Source organism: Carassius gibelio, chromosome B22 (genome assembly GCF_023724105.1).
Source record: "Carassius gibelio isolate Cgi1373 ecotype wild population from Czech Republic chromosome B22, carGib1.2-hapl.c, whole genome shotgun sequence".
NCBI lineage: Eukaryota > Metazoa > Chordata > Actinopteri > Cypriniformes > Cyprinidae > Carassius > Carassius gibelio.
In genome coordinates this window covers 9,344,073-9,362,522 of record NC_068417.1, presented here as the reverse complement: position 1 = coordinate 9,362,522, position 18,450 = coordinate 9,344,073, and the positions used below count along the sequence as shown (strand labels likewise).

General features: G+C 38.7%; 2 protein-coding genes across 3 annotated transcripts in view; both read left to right on the top strand.

The window, feature by feature from the left end:
* Positions 1-18,450, top strand: part of LOC127987326 (uncharacterized) — a 256,216-nt gene that overhangs the window by 147,562 nt on the left and 90,204 nt on the right. The window contains exon 1 of one of the 2 annotated variants that reach the window (XM_052589613.1): positions 6,512-6,545. The exons of the other annotated variant lie outside the window; for it this stretch is intronic. The gene's annotated coding sequence lies outside the window, so the exon portion shown is untranslated. Of the gene's footprint in view, positions 1-6,511; positions 6,546-18,450 lie in introns of those variants that run through there. 2 annotated transcript variants of the gene reach the window in all.
* Positions 1,082-18,450, top strand: part of LOC127987318 (uncharacterized) — a 140,328-nt gene continuing 122,959 nt past the window's right edge. The window contains exon 1 of the mRNA XM_052589599.1: positions 1,082-1,115. The gene's annotated coding sequence lies outside the window, so the exon portion shown is untranslated. The remainder of the gene's footprint in view (positions 1,116-18,450) is intronic.

The window sequence follows — 18,450 nt, the reverse complement described above, 5'->3', positions numbered from 1 at the left end:
CAAGAGTTTCACGAGTTATTATACTCAGATTCACTAAGATAATAAAGTCATTATGAGAAAAATGAGAAAAACTATACATTTTCATTTATAGTTGACTGTATGTTCTCAGTGATGTTCTCTTGTGAATTTAGTTGTAGCAACACAAGCAAATGTAATAAATGTGAATCCGTGCTGCTTTTGTTTGTTTAGTTTTTTTTTAGTAAAAATGGACCCTGTGAGAGTTTTTCCTTTAGTTTTATCAGTACAACAATCAATTCATCTGGGTTGATCTGTCAGGGTGGATAAACAGCTTATGTTTGTGGTCACTGTGTGTCAGTAGTTTGTTTGTGAAGCGTTTCTTCATTTTCTCTCTGGCTAACATTAACCTCACAGTTTTCCACACAAAACATCTTTACAGTCAAATAAAGGGGGGCAGGGCAGCCTAGAGAGTCTGACTTGTAACCTGGAGGTTGCAGACTGAACCCCCAACTGCTCCCCAGGAGCCGCAGCAATATGGCTGCCCACTGCTCCGGGTGTGTGTTCATGGTGTGTGTGTGTCCACGGTTTGTGTGTGTTCACTACTGTGTGTGTGCACTTGGATTTGTTAAATGTAGAGCACAAATTCTGAGCATGTGCCACCATACTTGGTCACACGTCACTTCACTTTCACTTTCAAATAAATCCATCAACTGTCAAATAAAGCCAGAAACACACTGCATCGAACTGCTGTTTGTCTCATACTGCCCGACTGTCTTAAACACTTATTAGTTGCAGTTTCATGCACACGACTCAACAGGTTACAAGAGCCAAAGGTCAAAGGTCAAACAGGATTGATGCTCACATCACTAAATAACACAGCAGTAGATACAGATAAATCCGATATTTAATTCTTCTGCTATTAGTTTTCAAACAAGGACAGAATTCATTTGTAATATGAGCAAAGGCTTGTTTATTTTCATGATGTTAAAGGAAACGTGTGAGCGGAAACAGATGCTGAGGCTGATAATTATCACAGTTCAGTCGTGAAAAATTTCTCACATTTTTAATCATCACTATCTATGGGCTATTCAGAGAACAGATGAAGAAAATGTTTCTCAAATGTGTTTGGTTCTGTTTGTGTTTCTGGCGTCTGGATGGTGAGTTTGAAATGTGTTTTTATGACTTCAGTTGTTTCTGTTCTGATATCATGTTATAAATGACTGGATAAATTAATCAGAGAGGATTAACATTAACAGTTTTTGTCATATAGAATTTTAAATTTAAGTCTAAACTCATTGGTTTGGGATAGATTAAATGCAATGTTAAAAATAAATATTCTAAAGTTATTTTCAAGCTTTAATCTCTGAACTCTGTTCTCAGGTGTGTTTGGTGATGCTAAAGTGAAGTCAGTGATAGAGGGAGATTCAATCAATCTAAACTCTGGTCTTACTGAACTGAATGATGATTGGGTTCAATGGTGGTTTATAAATGAAACCAATTTCATTGCTGAACACAATGTTCCGATGGACAGATTCATTGTGTATGATGATGTTCTTGACGGGAGATTCAGAGACAGACTGGAGCTGGATTATCAAACTGGATCTCTGACCATCATGAACATCACAACTCAACATGCTGGATGTTATAAATTAGAGATTAACACTTTCAGCAGGCCTTCTTATTTTCTTTCTGTCTACTGTGTTAAATTTCAGTTTCACCTGTTTTATTTATTACTGCTTTAAATATGAAGTAAACAAATATCTTTAGATATTTTGTTTAATTGTATTTTATTTAGTCCTTTTTTTCTAAGGCATCTAAGTTTATGTTTAAACCTCTGCTGTATTTCAGATTATTGTTAAAAGCTCTAATTTTGATCAGTCTTGGTTACTCTCAATATTTCTTCTTTGTTTGCTTGAACATCTTCATCTTAATTTCTCTTTATTCTCTCATGTTTTCAGCTCGTCTGCCTGTTCCTGTCATCAGCAGAAACGATTCACAATGTTCATCATCATCATCATCATCACAGCAGAATTGTTCATTGTTGTGTTCAGTGGCGAATGTGAGTCATGTGACTCTCTCCTGGTACAAAGGAAACAGTTTATTGTCCAGCATCAGTGTGTCTGATCTCAGCATCAGTCTCTCTCTACCTCTGGAGGTGGAATATCAGGAGAAAAACAGCTACAGCTGTGTGATCAACAATCCCATCACAAACCAGACCACACATCTGGACATCAGCAAACTCTGTCAACCATGTTCAGGTACAGCAGAGCTGATATTAGTTGATGTTGGTGCTGATATTAATATTTGTTGACGGAGATGATCTCAGTTTGATGTTTTTATTTCTCAGACTCTGAACACTGTTGTGGTTCTACTGAAGCTGTGATCCGATTGGTCCTCTCTGCTCTGGTGGGCGTGGCTACTGTCATTATTCTGGTTTATGACATCAGATCCGGAAGAGCTGGACAAGATCAAGCACAAATTCTTGATCTGGTACATGACTGATGATGCCATTTCTCACAAACTTTTTTTCATATTTATGCCTTTTTTATTTTCATCTTTTCAGGAAGGATTGAAATCTAAAGCAGAATGCTGAATTTTAAAGGTTCTTCAAGTGTGTTTTTTTTCTTCTAGTGTTTTTGTCATAATAAATACCCTACTGATGATTATTTTTGCTTGCACTCTTTCATTTATTGTCAGACTTTCAAAAATCCAGTTTGTAATGTTATATTTATATTTCCCTCATTACATAAAACGAATTGAATAATAAAGAGTCACAAATGTCATTTTACTGCTGCTGTCCAGTTGTCATTTGTATTTGCTTGTCTTTATCACTGAAGTCTTTCACTCTGATGTTCAAGAGTCTCACCACGTTTTATAACATTTATTGTGTCTAGCACCTCCTGGAGCAAACTAATTATATGTGTATTTTAATAGTTTCAGAAGTGCATGGCATAAAGCTTTGGGTGACATTATAATATACTCTGATAACACAGGGAAGTAACTAAACGCAACATATTGGCGCTCCGTTTCCACAAGCAACGATAAAGTCTTTAAATATCTATATGAATTGTGTCTGTGTTTCATCTGTGGATCAACAACATCATCTGGTGTCTCAGTCTGAATCTGCATGTTATCAGGATCCTCTGTCACTGACTAGGTTTGTCTGACTGATTTTGCTGTTCAGCTGGTTGTCAGTTGTTTTCACACTAAAGTATTTCTACACAAAAGTGGTACTTTTATATCGTGGACAATATTTCCCATTTTGGACTCAACAGTGTCTGAAACTCAAGTTCAATTGAGTTGTCAATTTTTTGGTCTTTTCTTGTTCTACCAGAACTTTGTCCTTCTCCTCAACTATGATTTTATTATCCTACGATGGACTGCATGTGGTCTCTAATCATGTCGCTTGGTTTGTAGCAAGAATAATACAATTAATAATAATAATAGAATAAACAGAGATGTTTTCCACTCAAAACCTGTGAGTGCTGTTGTGACTTCATGTTGATTTTGTTCTCTGAATGACCACACACTTGTATTGATATGTGCCATTATGTACAGCAGATGTTGTGATTCCTCTGGACTGTGCTGTGAGCTCCAGTTGATGGAAAACCATTTCAGATCAAGTTTATTGAACACAGTGGAGTCATTCATATCTTGAAGGAGCTCATCTAGAGATGGACTTGGAACTGGTCTCAGCATAATCACAACTGAGTATCTTTCTAAACTCTAAAGTCAAAGTGTTTAGCAGCTTGACTAAAGTGAGAGAGAAACTTTTGAACAGTGTCTTGTTGTTGTTGTTGTTGTTTTCTCACTAATACTTTGTTCACTCATAAGCAAAGGAAGCATTTAGAGCAGTGGTTCTCAAACACTAGAGGGGTTTGGTTTCCTCCAGGGGGCCAATAGTTATTCTGAACTGAATTCAATGATGAACTGCCTTTAACTATCATTTTGCATTATTGAGACACTGTTTTCCAAATGAATGTTGTTCCGTGCTTTGACGCAATGTATTTTGTTTAAAGCGCTATATAAATAAAGGTGATTGATTGATTGATTGATTGATTGATTCAAAGGCCTTTCAATATGGTCACATAACACAACATTTGGCTGTGCCCATTTTGGTGTTGTCTTCAAGTGTAGAATGACATTTGAACTGTTAAAAGTGAGCAGACATTAACTGAGGGCCACAGTCTTATCTGATGATAGGGGTCAGACCATAAAGACTGAAAAACCTCTCTCACATACTCTGATAGCAGCCGCAAGAACTAATGCAGTGTTTGAGCTGGCCAATCACAGCACATCTCGCTTTTCAGAGCGATGAGCCTTGTAAAAATCGATGTGTTTCAGAGGGCGGGCATAGAGGAGAAACAATAATGTACAGTACATTATGTGGAAAATAATGTTTTTTGTTGTTGTTGTCGTTGTTGTTTTACCTTAAACCAAATAAACACATTTCATTACACCAATATGACACCTTTAATACATATTTCACATGTTATGGGGCAGTTTTTTTTTTCTGTTGAAAACAACACCATTGATGTACAGGAAGTTGAACGCCTAATGGAGCTCAAAGTGACAATGTTGAGAGTGTGAATTAATTAGCCAAAAAGTGCTAGATGGTCACATTAACACTTAAAGATAAGCAGCTTTTTTAAATGAAATTGGAGTTTCACATCATTTTAATACAGAGCAGCTTCATATCAGCTCATCTGTCATTTTATTACTGAACTATTATGTTCCTCTAAGTAGCAGCTGATTTGCACAGAGAAACTCAATCATGCTTGAGGTGTAATAGAGATTTTCTTGAAGTTGATCCATGTTTAAGAGCATAGATATCTCCAAACCTTTCTCGACTCTGTGCTCTTTGTCTATCAACTGTGCCATGCATGTAGTGAGCTCTTTTGACCTAGCATGGTTTTCCAGTCCCCTTTCTGTTCCTTAGATGTGTTTTAACTGGGAGCTGGTCTAGATTTATTTATTTCCCCACCTCATATGCAAACATTTGCTCAAAATGCCATCTTGCAACTGATTATCTTTATCAACTCTGAAGTTACATTCTTTAGCAGCTTGACTAAAGCAAGTGAGAAACTGTTGAACAGTGTCATGTTATATTTGTCTCACTAATGCAGGGTTCACTCGTAAGCAAAGTAAGCATTTAGAGCAGGGGTCTTCTACCAGGACGGGCTTCCATTCGAGTGGGTTTTCATCCTCCAGAGGGGCCGATAGATCATTTAAGCTTCCCCTTGATTTTCATGTTGAAGAAGAAACTCAGCAGGACTTTTTGTCCAGGTGATTTGTGTTCAGTAGATCTGAATATGCTGCGTTTTCAGTCTATTAAAACAGTCTTTTTAATATGGTGACATCATCTCAGCATTTGCATGTGCTCATTTTGCTGTTGTATTCACATGTATAATGACATTTGTGTCACATAACTGTTGAAACTGAGCAGACATGAGCTGAGGGCTACAGTCTGATGATAAAATCACAGTCACTTTCACAGACTTTTACAATTACTGTTCCCTCCTGCTGGAGTATCCTACCCAACTAGATTCAAGCAGCTATCTTCAAGAAGCAGCTAAAAGCACATCTCTTCTTGCGATACTTGGCCCTCTAACACTAGCACTCTCTATTTTATTTATATTCTATCTACTTGTTTCCTGTTTTTTTAAATGATCCTCTAACACAATATTCATTACACGAACATATAATTCTCAATTGTTTTTCTGTTCTTTCAACTTTTTTTCTCTGTAAAAAAAGACCCTCTACGCTAACATTCTTTGTTTGTTTGTTTTTTTCTATTCAATCTACTTATTTTATTTATTATTCACCATAAAAGATCATCTACTAAATGCCTATACTGTATGTAAATGTAATAAGGGTCAGACCATGATGACTGAAAAACTTCCTCCAAGTTGTCTCACACCCTCTAATAATAGCTGTAGAAATAATGCAGTGTTTGAAAAAAGTAAGCATTTAGAGCATCATATCTGCATCATAATCAGTAGATGGTGAATATTAATCATAGGAAGATATCAGAGAACACTTTTCTTCAAACATCTTAAGCAGGTGATCTGTTCCTGCTCCAAAAGCCATCAGAGAAACTCTGAAATCAGTTTGAGAAGAGAAACAATCGAGACATTTGATGAGAAATGAACAACAAATGAGCTGAAGACAGTTACAGGAGAGAGCAGAGTCAAACACTCTCAGGATCTCAAGACAAGTTGAAACTCTTACTTTAAGAAATATTTCACATATTATGGGTCAGTTTATTTCTACTGAAAATAACACCACTGATGTACAGGAAGCTGCAGTCTACTGTAGCTCAAAGTGACAATGATCAGAGTGTGAAATAAACAGCCAAAAAACTGTGCTAGATGGTCACGTGAATTAACACTTAAAGATGAGCAGTTATTTTAGATGTTGGTGGAGTTTCACTTCACTTTACTACAGACCAGCTTCATATCAGCTCATCTGTCATTTTATTACTGAACCAGTTTTGAAGAATCTGTCTTTTCTTGTGATTTGTGGATTGAAACCATTGAAGATGTTTTGGATTGTTTTGATCTGTTTGTGTTTCTGGCGTCTGGATGGTGAGTCTGAAATGTGTTTTATGGCTTCAGTTGCTTGTGTTCTGGTAACATGTAATAAATGACAAGTTAAATTAGTCAGAGATGATCAACATTCACTGTTACAGGCCAGAACTGAAGGGAACATTAAAATTCTAAGGGTGGGCAAATGCAGTTTGCAGGTGACAAAGTTATTTATATGCCCTGTTTATATGAGAAAATCAAGCAATCCTGCAAACCATTGCTATACAGTGCACAACGAAATCCACTAAAGACACAGAAAATAACCACAGCAGGTGCATACAGGTATATAGATATACTGTATAATAATAAAAAAAAAGTAAAATGTATAGTGGTGTTGGACATGTCAGCATATCACTGAATACCGTTTGTATTCTGAGTTCAAACCTATCGTGCATTGTCTTTTGTTTGGTCTGGGAATGGATTGCAGCTAATTTTCCCAAGCTCTTTGAACTCTTCTTCTGATCGCAATTTAATGGTGTATTCCGCTTGAAGTGTTTTGTTTGCTAGGTCAAGAATTTAGTATCTTATGTACCATAACTGCAATGGAGCTGATGAATGGTTCGATCACTGATCACACCAGTCCTGTAACCTCAACTCTAGTGTATGTGCCATGAGCACGATCATTACCTATTGTACATCCACCAATCACAAACATACTTTGGGTACGGAAAGTATTCAGACCCCCTTAAATTATTATATTTTGTATTGCAGCCATTAAAATAATTTAAGTTAATTTTTTCCTCATTAATTTACACACAGCACCCGGTATTGACAGAAAAACACAGAATTGTTGACATTTTTGCAGATTAATTAAAAAAGAAAAACTGAAATATCACTTGGTCCTAAGTATTCAGACCCTATGCTCAGTATTTAGTAGAAGCACCATTTTGATCTAATACAGCCATGAGTCTTTTTGGGAAAGATGCAACAAGTTTTTCACACCTGGATTTGAAGATCCTCTGCCATTGCTCCTCGCAGATCCTCTCCAGTTTTGTCAGGTTGGATGGTAAACGTTGGTGGACATCCATTTTCAGGTCTCTCCAGAGATGCTCAATTGGGTTTGAGTCAGGGCTCTGGCTGGGCCATTCAAGAACAGTCATGGAGTCGTTATTTTAGCTGTGTGCTCAGGGTCATTGTCTTGTTAGAATCTTATTTCTCACCATCTTGGAGTCTTCCATGTGGGCTTTCATGTGTCTTGCACTGAGGAGAGGCTTCCGTCGGGGCACTCTGCCATAAAGCCCAGACTGGTGGAGGGCTGAAGTGATGGTTGACTTTCTACAGCTTTCTTCCATCTCCCGACTGCATCTCTGGAGCTCAGCCACAGTGATCTTTGGGTTCTTCTTTACCTCTCTCACCAAGGCTCTTTTCCCCTGATAGCTCAGTTTGGCCGGACAGACAGCTCTAGGAAGGGTTCTGGTCGTCACAAACATCTTCCATTTAAGGATTATGGAGGCCACTGTGCTCTTAGGAACCTTAAGTGCAGTGAAATTTTTTTTGTAACATTGGCCAGATCTGTGCCTTGCCACAATTCTGTTTCTGAATTCTTCAGACAGTTCCTTTGACCTCATGATTCTCATTTGCTCTGACAAGCACTGTGAGCTGTAAGGTCTTATATAGACAGGTGTGTGGCTTTCCTAATCAAGTCCAATCAGTATAATCAAACACAGCTGGACTCAAATTAAGATGTATGAACCATCTCAAGGATGATCAGAAGAAATGGACAGCACCTGAGTTAAATATATGAGTGACACAGCAAAGGGTCTGAATACTTTGGACCATGTGATATTTTCTTCTTAAATAAATGTGCAAAAATGTCAACAATTCTGTGTTTTTCTGTCAATACGGGGTGCTTTGTGTACATTGAGGAAAACAATGAACTTAAATGATTTTAGCAAATGGCTGCAATACAACAAAGAGTGAAAAATGTAAGGGCGGTCTGAATACTTTCTGTACCTACTGTAAATCTGCCAGAGACCTTAGAATAACACTTAAGTGATCCTTAACTGCAAAGTTGTCATCAACATAACGAATAACAATACAGACATTTTACATTGCTGTTGGGTCTCTGGTCCCATCAGCTTTAACTGTATAAAATGCATCTACTACTTCTCTGATTAATTCTTCTGTAATTTAAGTGCTCATTTTTTCAGTTCCCTGATTCTGGATTTCTCGGCTAATGTAAGTTGCATTACAGGAATTATTTTTCATATTTTTCGGTTCAGGGTCTTTTTGTGAGAGTATACTCAAAGAGGGATAATACTAGTCCACTGCCACCATCCAAAAAGCTACTAAATGTTTCTTGGTTTCATCTAAGTTACAGCTGATTTGCATAAATAAAACTGAATCAATTATGCCTGAGAGGGAAAAGCGATTTCGTTGGAGTTGATCCGTGTAGATATCTCCAAACTTTTCTTGACTCTGTACTCTTTGTCCATCAGCGGCATCATGCATGTAGTGAGATATTTTGACCTAGCATGCTTATCCAGTGCTTTTTCTGTTCCTAAGCATGTTTCCAGTCCCAAAATCCCCTGGTCATTAAAGTTGGATCAGAGACCATGCCTTTGTGAAATTGTCTACTGTCAAGTTGTCACAAAGTTCACTTAGGAGAGCTGCAACTGAACCCCATGTGCAGTTTATTAACGTGAACATGAAACCAACACCAAATAAACAAAGATTGACTTGAACCACAGACTAGAAACATGAACATAAACTTGAACAAAATAAACTTACCCAAAGAGGTGATAGGGAACAGAGCTGGTAGGCGTGTGTTGAAAATGGACAGATCAATGCGGACACTTGCTCCAGGTACTGATGCTCATTCAGTGCATACATTATCAGAGATGAAGTGAATGATATTTATCAAATAAACCCAAAGCATGTGATTGTTGACATGTCTATCGTCAAATAGCTGTGTTGTCATCAATGCTCCTGCAGCCGCTATAGAGAAGCTGTGGCCAGCTAAGTCACCAGTCTGCTCTCAGAGCGCTATCTTTGATGCCACACATGACAGTGACATGGCATCTTTGCCATCTCAAATCGGACAAAATTTTTAACCAGCATTCACTGCTTCAAGTTAGATTTCAATCGATCTCCATACTTTGTCAAACATACCTAACTATACACAAAGACTAAAGACTAAATTAGACACGCCTGGAAGCAATGAACCAATGAGAACGTGACACGAGATTAGGGAAGCACATGACAGGATCATATGTCACCCTAGACTACAAAACCAGTCATAAGTTGCATGGGTATATTTGTAGCAACAGCCAATAATACATAGTATGGGTGAAAATTTGCACTTTTTCCTTTATGCCAAAAATCATTAGGATTTTAAATAAAGATCATGTTCCATGAAGATATTTTGTAAATGTCCTACCCTATATATATATATATATATATATATATATATATATATATATATATATATATTGCAAACACAGCTTATAAAGGAAACAGGACAAACAGGAAACAAGACTGTGACTAAACTTCAAAATAAAAGACATGAAAAGTGAACTTGAAACACAACCATAGCTAGACTTGACAGCAGGAATGCATCCACAACTTTAGCTGGTCTTTTTAACCCATTTCATTTGTCCATTTTTAGTGCACTCATTTAATCCCAAAATACACTGCAAAAACGAGTGTGCAACCGCTGCACTTTCAGTGGCTAGAGAAAAAAAATGATGCACTGTGAGAATCACACACGGAATTAATTCCCACGTCTCATCATTACATGGCACCCGCAACTGAATCATCCATCCATCCATCCATTCTTTTTACAAAGAGCTCAGTCCTTTCAGTGCACTCAGTGTCCAAATTCACTCACTCGTTTTCATGCACTCCTTCAAGTGAACTGTTTTAGGCTTAATGTAGGGTATGAGGGTGATTCCATATACAGCCCATGAGAGAAGTACTCACTCATTACACGTTAATGAGCACGTTAATGAGCTCAATGAGGATTGGCCGAACAATGTAACTGATTGAAACATTGACTGATTAAAAACACTGATCCTATGTCATGTTTAAAGGTGCATTCACGCCATATCAGAATTCACATAATCACAAGATTCCAACTTGTAGAAAGCGTTCACGTCCCCGTAGAATTCCTAAACACAACTTGTGAACTGGGAGTTCTCTGAGAGCTACAGTAACATGTCTGTTGTAGTACCTGACCATCACAGGCTCTGTTTAGGTCTTGATAGTGTAGACACAGAAAGCATAATTCCAAACAGCTCAAAGTAGAACGTCACGTGTTGTCATCTCGAAAATACGATATGGCGTGAATGCAGCATAATTAAACTAAAAAGAGAAAGACATGATTGGAATGAAACTAGTTACAATTTGAAAGGTAAAAGTTCTAGAAATTGTAAGAAAATTCATCACATGTTTTTAAAAGTCTGTCTTGAGCTCCAGACAACCAGTAATGATGCGGCTTTGACAGTTACAGATTACAAAAAAAGAAAAAAGAAAATGCGTCAAAAAAGAACCCTAAACTGAAAAGCAAAGAAACATCTCAGCATATTAAAGGTACGCAGGACAAGAATACGATTCTAAAAACAGCTGTTTCTACATGTAAAGTACCTGTCACAGACACGCCAGGCTCCAACACCACCCAATCACAGCGCACACCCTCACCTGAATACTAATCACACTCACCTCCTCCTCATCCACCTGCAATCAACCCAGCATTCAAAAGTCACACACACACAGTCACCTTCTGGTCTCGTTCGCAACTAGGTCAATACCTACCTGCTAACTCTAAAAGACTAACCAGCAGTGTTGGGCAGTAACGCGTTATTAGTAATGCAGTTACTTTTGACAGTAATACTGTAACGCATTACTTTTTAAATAAATTAACTTCGTTACCTTTACCACATGGTGCAATGTCTGTTACTTTTTTTAATTAATTAATTTTGGCTGAAGTGTAGCCTACAGCCTAACCTGTTTGCAGCAGCAACGCATTATATGATTGGTGGATGCCAATCACTGTAAACATGAAGACGCACTGTGGGCGTGTTTCTGTTTATTCAAGTATGTGCGGCAGTGGGTTCCCAAGATGGCGGCGGAGTGATCGGTCGTGTTTTTCACCTCTCCCAGTCTACGTTTCTATTTTAATTATTTTCCACCAGCCATCATACTTAAATTCATCATTTGATCGCTTCATTGTTAGTTCATCACGCCCAAGCCGACAAAACAAGCTAGACCATCCCCGAGGCTTTTCGGCAGATTGTAACGTTTCTGATTCTAGCGAGGCTAGTGCTAGCAGCGATCATGCAGTTAGCCATGAGAGCTCGTTTCTTGATTTTTCACATGATGCTTGCTTAAACACATCGCCGAAGTCGTGGCAGAAGAAGGTCGGCGAACGCAAAAGCTGTTGAATGACTCTTTCACTAAGCTGGAGTCTGGGCTGGACACAAAAGTTGATAGTATCATCAAACGCATCGATGAGGTCGCTGCAGTTACCGACTCCCTCGCGACTCGCCAGGCTGAAACAGAAACGCGTATCTCCGCCCTGGAAGATGACATCGCTCCGCTTAAAGTGAAACTGGCTACAATCGAGAAACATAACACAGCACTTATGGAGAAGGTTACAGATCTGGAGGGTCGATCCAGGCGGGACAATATCAGAATTCTAAACCTCAAGGAGTCTGTTGAGGGAAGTGATCCCATAATTTTTTTTGAATCCTTCATCCCAAAATTGCTTGAGCTGCCAGTTCCATCTATCACAATTGACCGCGCACACCGAGGGCTTGTTACACCTGCAGATGGCCGCCCTCGCCCTGTTATTATCAAGATTCATGGCTCCAGAGACGTCGCTACAATCCTGACCGCAGCTAGACACAAAGACCAGCTTCAATACGAGGATCAACTTCTTCGTATCGCTCCTGACATTTCACCTACAGTTCGCGCCGCGAGGAGAGCCTTCAACCCAATCTGCGCTGAACTTATTAAGAAATGCATCCGCTTTCAAATGAATTTCCCAGCCGTGTTGGTCTTCAAGGCGAACGGCATACAGAAATCTTTCAGAGACCCGAAAGATGCCAAAGCTTTTATGGACGGTAATATCTGATCTCTTATCTTTCGATGAATGTTCGCGATCTTTACAAAAGACATCTCTCTTTTTCTTCTTTACGATCCATGTATGTTCAAGCTAATGATGGGTGATCAGTAAAATATATGGGAGAGTTTTCTTATGTATAAACCCTTATTCACCGCGAAAATGTTTTTTTCTTTTTTTTTTTTTAGCTAGGATATTGAACAGGCGTATTAACGTAAGTTTTTTTCTCTCTCTTTTCTCGGCGCTTTTGAATTACTAATAGATCCTAGTTTTTCATTTTGTACAACAGGAGTTATAGACATGGGTGCACCCAATCTTCTCCTTGTTCTGTTTTTGTTTTTATATTGTTCTAATACTTGTTCATTTAAGCCTGGACCAGAGTTTAAATTCCCCTCTCCTTCCCGTTTTTTTCTCCAATATATAGTCTGCTTTCTCATGTTTACTACATTTTCTAATTTTCTTTTGCTTCTTAAATGGCTGATGGTGTAAATTTAAACTTTCTAAGCCTCAATGTACGGGGCCTGAATAATCCAGTGAAACGAATTTCTACTTTGGACTTTTTGCGGAAAAAGAGAATAAATATAGCCTTCTTACAAGAGACTCATCTGGTTAAAAGGGATACTGATCGTATGTCAAATCGTTTTTTTCGTGTTCTTGCTTGCTCCTCAGTTTCAAATAAGTCCAAAGGGGTAGCGATTATATGTCAGCGTAATCTGCGCCTTAAACTGTTGGATACTTGGGCAGATAGCAAAGGTAGAATAGCAGTTGCGAAAGTAAATATAGAAAATAGAGATGTTGCACTGGTTTCAATTTATGCTCCTAATAATTTTGAAAAAGAATTTTATGAACAGATAACTAAGGTATTTCTAGAGCTTTCTGACTTTAAATTTATTATTGGCGCTGATTTTAATCCTGTTGTTGATTATTCAGTGGACAGGTCAGGAAACTCCGAAAATTTAGATCAAAAATATGCTTCTGATGCATTACGCGCCTGGATCAATGATACTGGGGTGGTGGATCTTTGGCGTATACTAAATCCTGATATTAAAGCCTTCACACATTTATCATCTAGACACAAATCTTTCTCGCGAATTGACTTTATTTTTTCTTCTAGAGGCTTGTTTCATAACATTGTTAATGTTAGCTTATTGCCAGTGGCATTTTCTGACCACAAGGCAGTGATTGCTTCTGTTTTGTTTAGCTCTAATCCAGCTCGGGCCCCTAGATGGCGCTTCAACACCACACTTCTCCGAGACGAAGCATTCAAATCCAAGTTCTTAAGTCAACTAATAGACTTTGTCAATATAAATAAAGGTTCAGTCGAGGACCCACGCATATTCTGGGATGCTATCAAGGGGTTTATTAGGAACTTTACTGTATGTTATGCTTCTAGCATAAGGAAAGCTCGTTCATCTAGATTACACGGTTTAGAGTCTAAACTCTCAGCTTTAGATCTCCTTTTACAACAAAGTTATGATGAGGATGTAAGGCTTCAATGTAATCTTGTGAAAAAAGAGATAAATGCTATTATGAAGCAGCGCGCAGAATTTTAATTCATAGGACGCGGCAGTTGTACTATTTTAATGGGTCTAGACCCAGCCGTTTACTCGCTCTTAGATTGCGGTCAAATTAACATTTTTCAGATATCAGTGCAATCAAGTCCAAAGATGGTGACATTCTTAATGAACCCTCACTGGTTAATAATACCTTTCGCAGCTTTTACTCTGAATTATACAGCTCGGAGGTATTGCATAATCAGGATGCGTGTGGCAATTTTCTAAAACAAATACTGCTTCCTAAACTATCTGAGGAAGACTCTTTAAAATTAGATACCCATATAACCTTAGATGAGCTAAAGGAGGCTGTTTCCGATATGCGTAGCGGTAAGTCTCCTGGGTTGGATGGAATTCCCCCTGAATTTTACGTAACCTTTTGGGACACTTTGGGCCCTCTACTTTTTGATATGATTCAAGCTGCTGTTGAAAGAGGGTCTTTTTCTAGAGATGTGAATATTGCCGTTATTTCACTTTTGCTCAAAAAAGACAAGGACCCAAATGATTGCTCAAGTTATAGGCCTTTGTCTCTGCTAAATGCTGATCTAAAAATGTATGCTAAATTGCTTGCACGAAGGCTTCAGCCAGTCATGACTAAGCTTGTTAACTGTGACCAGACTGGTTTTATTAGAACCAGGTTGGCATCTGATAATGTTAGAAGATTACTCCATATAATATATGGCACTTCTTCATCAACTGTTCCTGCTGCTGTTCTTTCTCTAGATGCTATGAAAGCCTTTGATCGTCTAGAATGGCCATATCTGTGGTCTGTGTTGAAGGTTATGGCTTTGGGGTCCTCTTACATTCGTATGATCAAAGTGTTGTATGCAAATCCCACAGCCATGGTGTTGACAGGTAGAACTTGTTCTTCGTTGTTTGACATAGCCAGAGGCTCTCGTCAGGGATGCCCTCTAAGTCCTTTTCTTTTTGCACTGTCGCTTGAGCCACTTGCACAGACCATACGCATAGATAAATCACAATATGTGGAACCAGTCATCATATTTCGTTGTACGCAGACGATGTCCTTCTTTATTTAGGTAACCCATTGCAGTCCATACGTAACATCTTAACAATCTTTGGCTGCTTTGGCGAGATTTCTGGATATAAAATAAACTGGCCAAAGTCGGCACTTCTTCCACTGAATGACGCAATGAGAAACACAGCTCTACCCTCCGATATACCAGTGGTTCAGCAATTTAAGTATTTGGGTATCACGATTGGTGCTTCATTGCAGTATATAATTAAAACCAACTATGAGGGTATTCTGTCTAAAATTTCTTGTAACCTGGACAATTGGTTGTCACTTCCAAATTCTCTTAGATCACGTGTCTCGATTATCAAAATGAATGTACTACCTCGAATTAACTTTGTAAGTTCCATGCTGCCCTTGCCTCCTCCGTCCCGTTTTTGGGACAGGTTACAGAGCATAATCACCAAATTTGTCTGGAATGGCAAACGACCACGTCTTAAACTTTCCACAATGCAACGAGATAGATTTGCTGGTGGACTCTCACTCCCCAACTTTAAGTTGTATCACTGGGCTTTTACATTACGTCCCTTGTTCAGCTGGTATGATGGTGGAATTGATGTCTCTTGGCGTTCCCTGGAGGAGAATCTGGTTCTTCCCCTAAAGTTGGACGAAGTGTTATTTGCTAATATCCCTATAAATAAAAGTAAACTTCGTTTCGGTCCTTTAGTGTCACACGTTCTTTCAGTATGGAGAACAGCGGGAAAGGCATGTGATATCAGCTCTAATTGGAATCCCTACTCTCCTATCTTTAATAACTATGGTTTGCTCATTGGTAAGCACCCTATTAAGTTTGGCCAGTGTCGACAGTGGTACGACAAAGGGATTCACTCCTTGGGTGATATAATGGGTGACAAGGGCCTTTACACCTTTGAAGAGCTTTCTATTCAATTTAATCTGCAGAGATCCACCTTTTTTTTTACTTGCAGCTGAGGGCAGCCATGAAGGCCTATGGGGTCCCTTGGATGGCTCCTCTTAAAGACCACCCTTTACTGAAAATATTGTGTGAAACCCAGGGAACGAGAGGATTAGTTTCTAAATTATATGTTTTTTTTCTTGAAAAAATGTATCCTCCTTTGACAATAGACTCTTCTTGGCGGGCAGATATTCCAGACCTTTCCCCTGGTTTTGATTGGAACAATGTCTGGGCTATGGTAATGCTTGTGTTGCCCCCCTGGCCTGGTGAGTGTCAGGGGGGATGATTGTGATTTTAAATCCTGTATATAGAAACAATGAGACGAAAACTTTAGCTTCTGTTCAGCTCAACTGCAGTATTTATTCTCCTTCCACAAAGGAAAAAAATAATAATATTTGACTCCTTGAGATAATAAACAAAATGCTTGTTGTAGCATCAGGTATTTCACAATACTTTCAAGTATGTAAGATATCACCATATCTTCAGAAAATACCAAAATATACAATAGAATAATAATAACGGAAGCACAGTAAAATAAAACACATTAATGTCCATACTTTTCATTGTGCTTCATTTAACATGAATTGTATATTGACCAGTTCAACAACAACATTTTTTCTTATTCTCATTTGGTTCTTGTAATAAACATTAGTTCCGTCAATTTACCAACACAAATTACTACATTTGCATCACTCTTAAAATCAACTACTCTGTTTAAACAAAGGAAAAACATTTAACATGATGTGTTATACACACATTAGCACTAAATGCATTTTCAGATCAGTTAACAACACAAAACGAGACCATTCGCGTTTCTATTGTTTACTTGGTTACTCATAACAACGGGTCCGCTAGCTTAGTATGGCAGTGTATAGCTGAACATCATGATTTTACACATTATGGCAAAACTACTCAACTCTAAACATTGCACGTACTCACTTACCGATTCACAACACTCTTATCTCTTATACTGAGTTACATGCATACCATTTTGAGGAACATTAACCCACCTGTATATAGAAACAATGAGACGAAAACTTTAGCTTCTGTTCAGCTCAACTGCAGTATTTATTCTGCAGCATTTGTCTCATAATGGTTTTAAGTTCCTCCCGGCGCTCAGCGCCATCTAGTGACCTCTATAAGTATCAACCCACCATAGTAACAAGTACAATACAATGAAATTGGCCTCTTCATACCTATTTAGTAAACATTATCACAAAAAAAAAAAATATATATATGGGTGTCTACTTTTCCCAGATTGTTCACCTCTTCGACAAATGGCTGTACAACAAAATGTACTAACTCAATTACCTTTATTTATTTTTTTTTTATTTTTTTTCTCTTATGCCTAACTTTGAACACCCCTTTTAACCCTTTACACACCCTGTTTTTTTAATGTCTCCTGACATTTGACTGTATGTCTTAAGATGTACGTGAGTCTGTGATATGTCAGTATGCATGGGTGAAGCAGTTGTAATAGTAAGGGTGTGGATATGTGAAGTACGGAAGAGGGACAGTATTGAGATTACTTTGGGGAGGGTAGTTTGGCAGTAATGAGTTTACCCCTGCATTCTGCTGCTGATAAGATGGCTGTCCCAGTGTACCATAGGTGAACAGTTTCTTTGGCTTGGCTGTCCTTTGGGATCTTCTGACTACCTCCACCTCCAATTGGTGTTCATCCTCCCCCACTTGCGTCCTGTCATGTTGCTCTTCCTCCACTTGATGTTCATCCTCCACTCTGAAGTCCTCAAGAGCTCTGTCCTGTGTGTGTGATGTGTTCTGAACATGCTCCTGGGTATCTATGCCTTCTCTGACAGAAGAGTGAAACTCAGGAGCTTCAGCCCTTAGCCTCTGATCAGTCTGAGGGTGATGCACTGCTTGATAATGCTCTGCCTGTTGGGATCTCACCAGCCTGTAGCATGGAATCTGCTGGTAAGTGTATTCCTCATCAGAGCTGTCTGTGTTTTCTTCATGAGTATCTGCAATGGTTTGTTTCTGTTTTTTTTAACTTTGTTTTTCCTTTTGAACATGGTGCAGGAAGTGTTTCCTCTAGTGGCAGTTCGTTCACTGGCAAAAGTAAGTTCCTGTGTAACACACTGAGGGTTTTGGGTCCCTTCTCAGGTTGCACCTTATAAACTGGTCCATTATCAACTCTCTCCACAACACGGTGTACTGTCTGCTCCCAGTAAGCGCGCAACTTCCCAGGCCCCCCTCTCTCTGACAGGTTTTTTACCAGCACTCGGTCGCCTGGCTGAAGAACAACACCCCTGACTGCTCTGTCATACTGACTCTTTCCTTTGGCTGACGATTTTTCACTGTTGTTTGCAGCAATTTCATATGCGGAACGC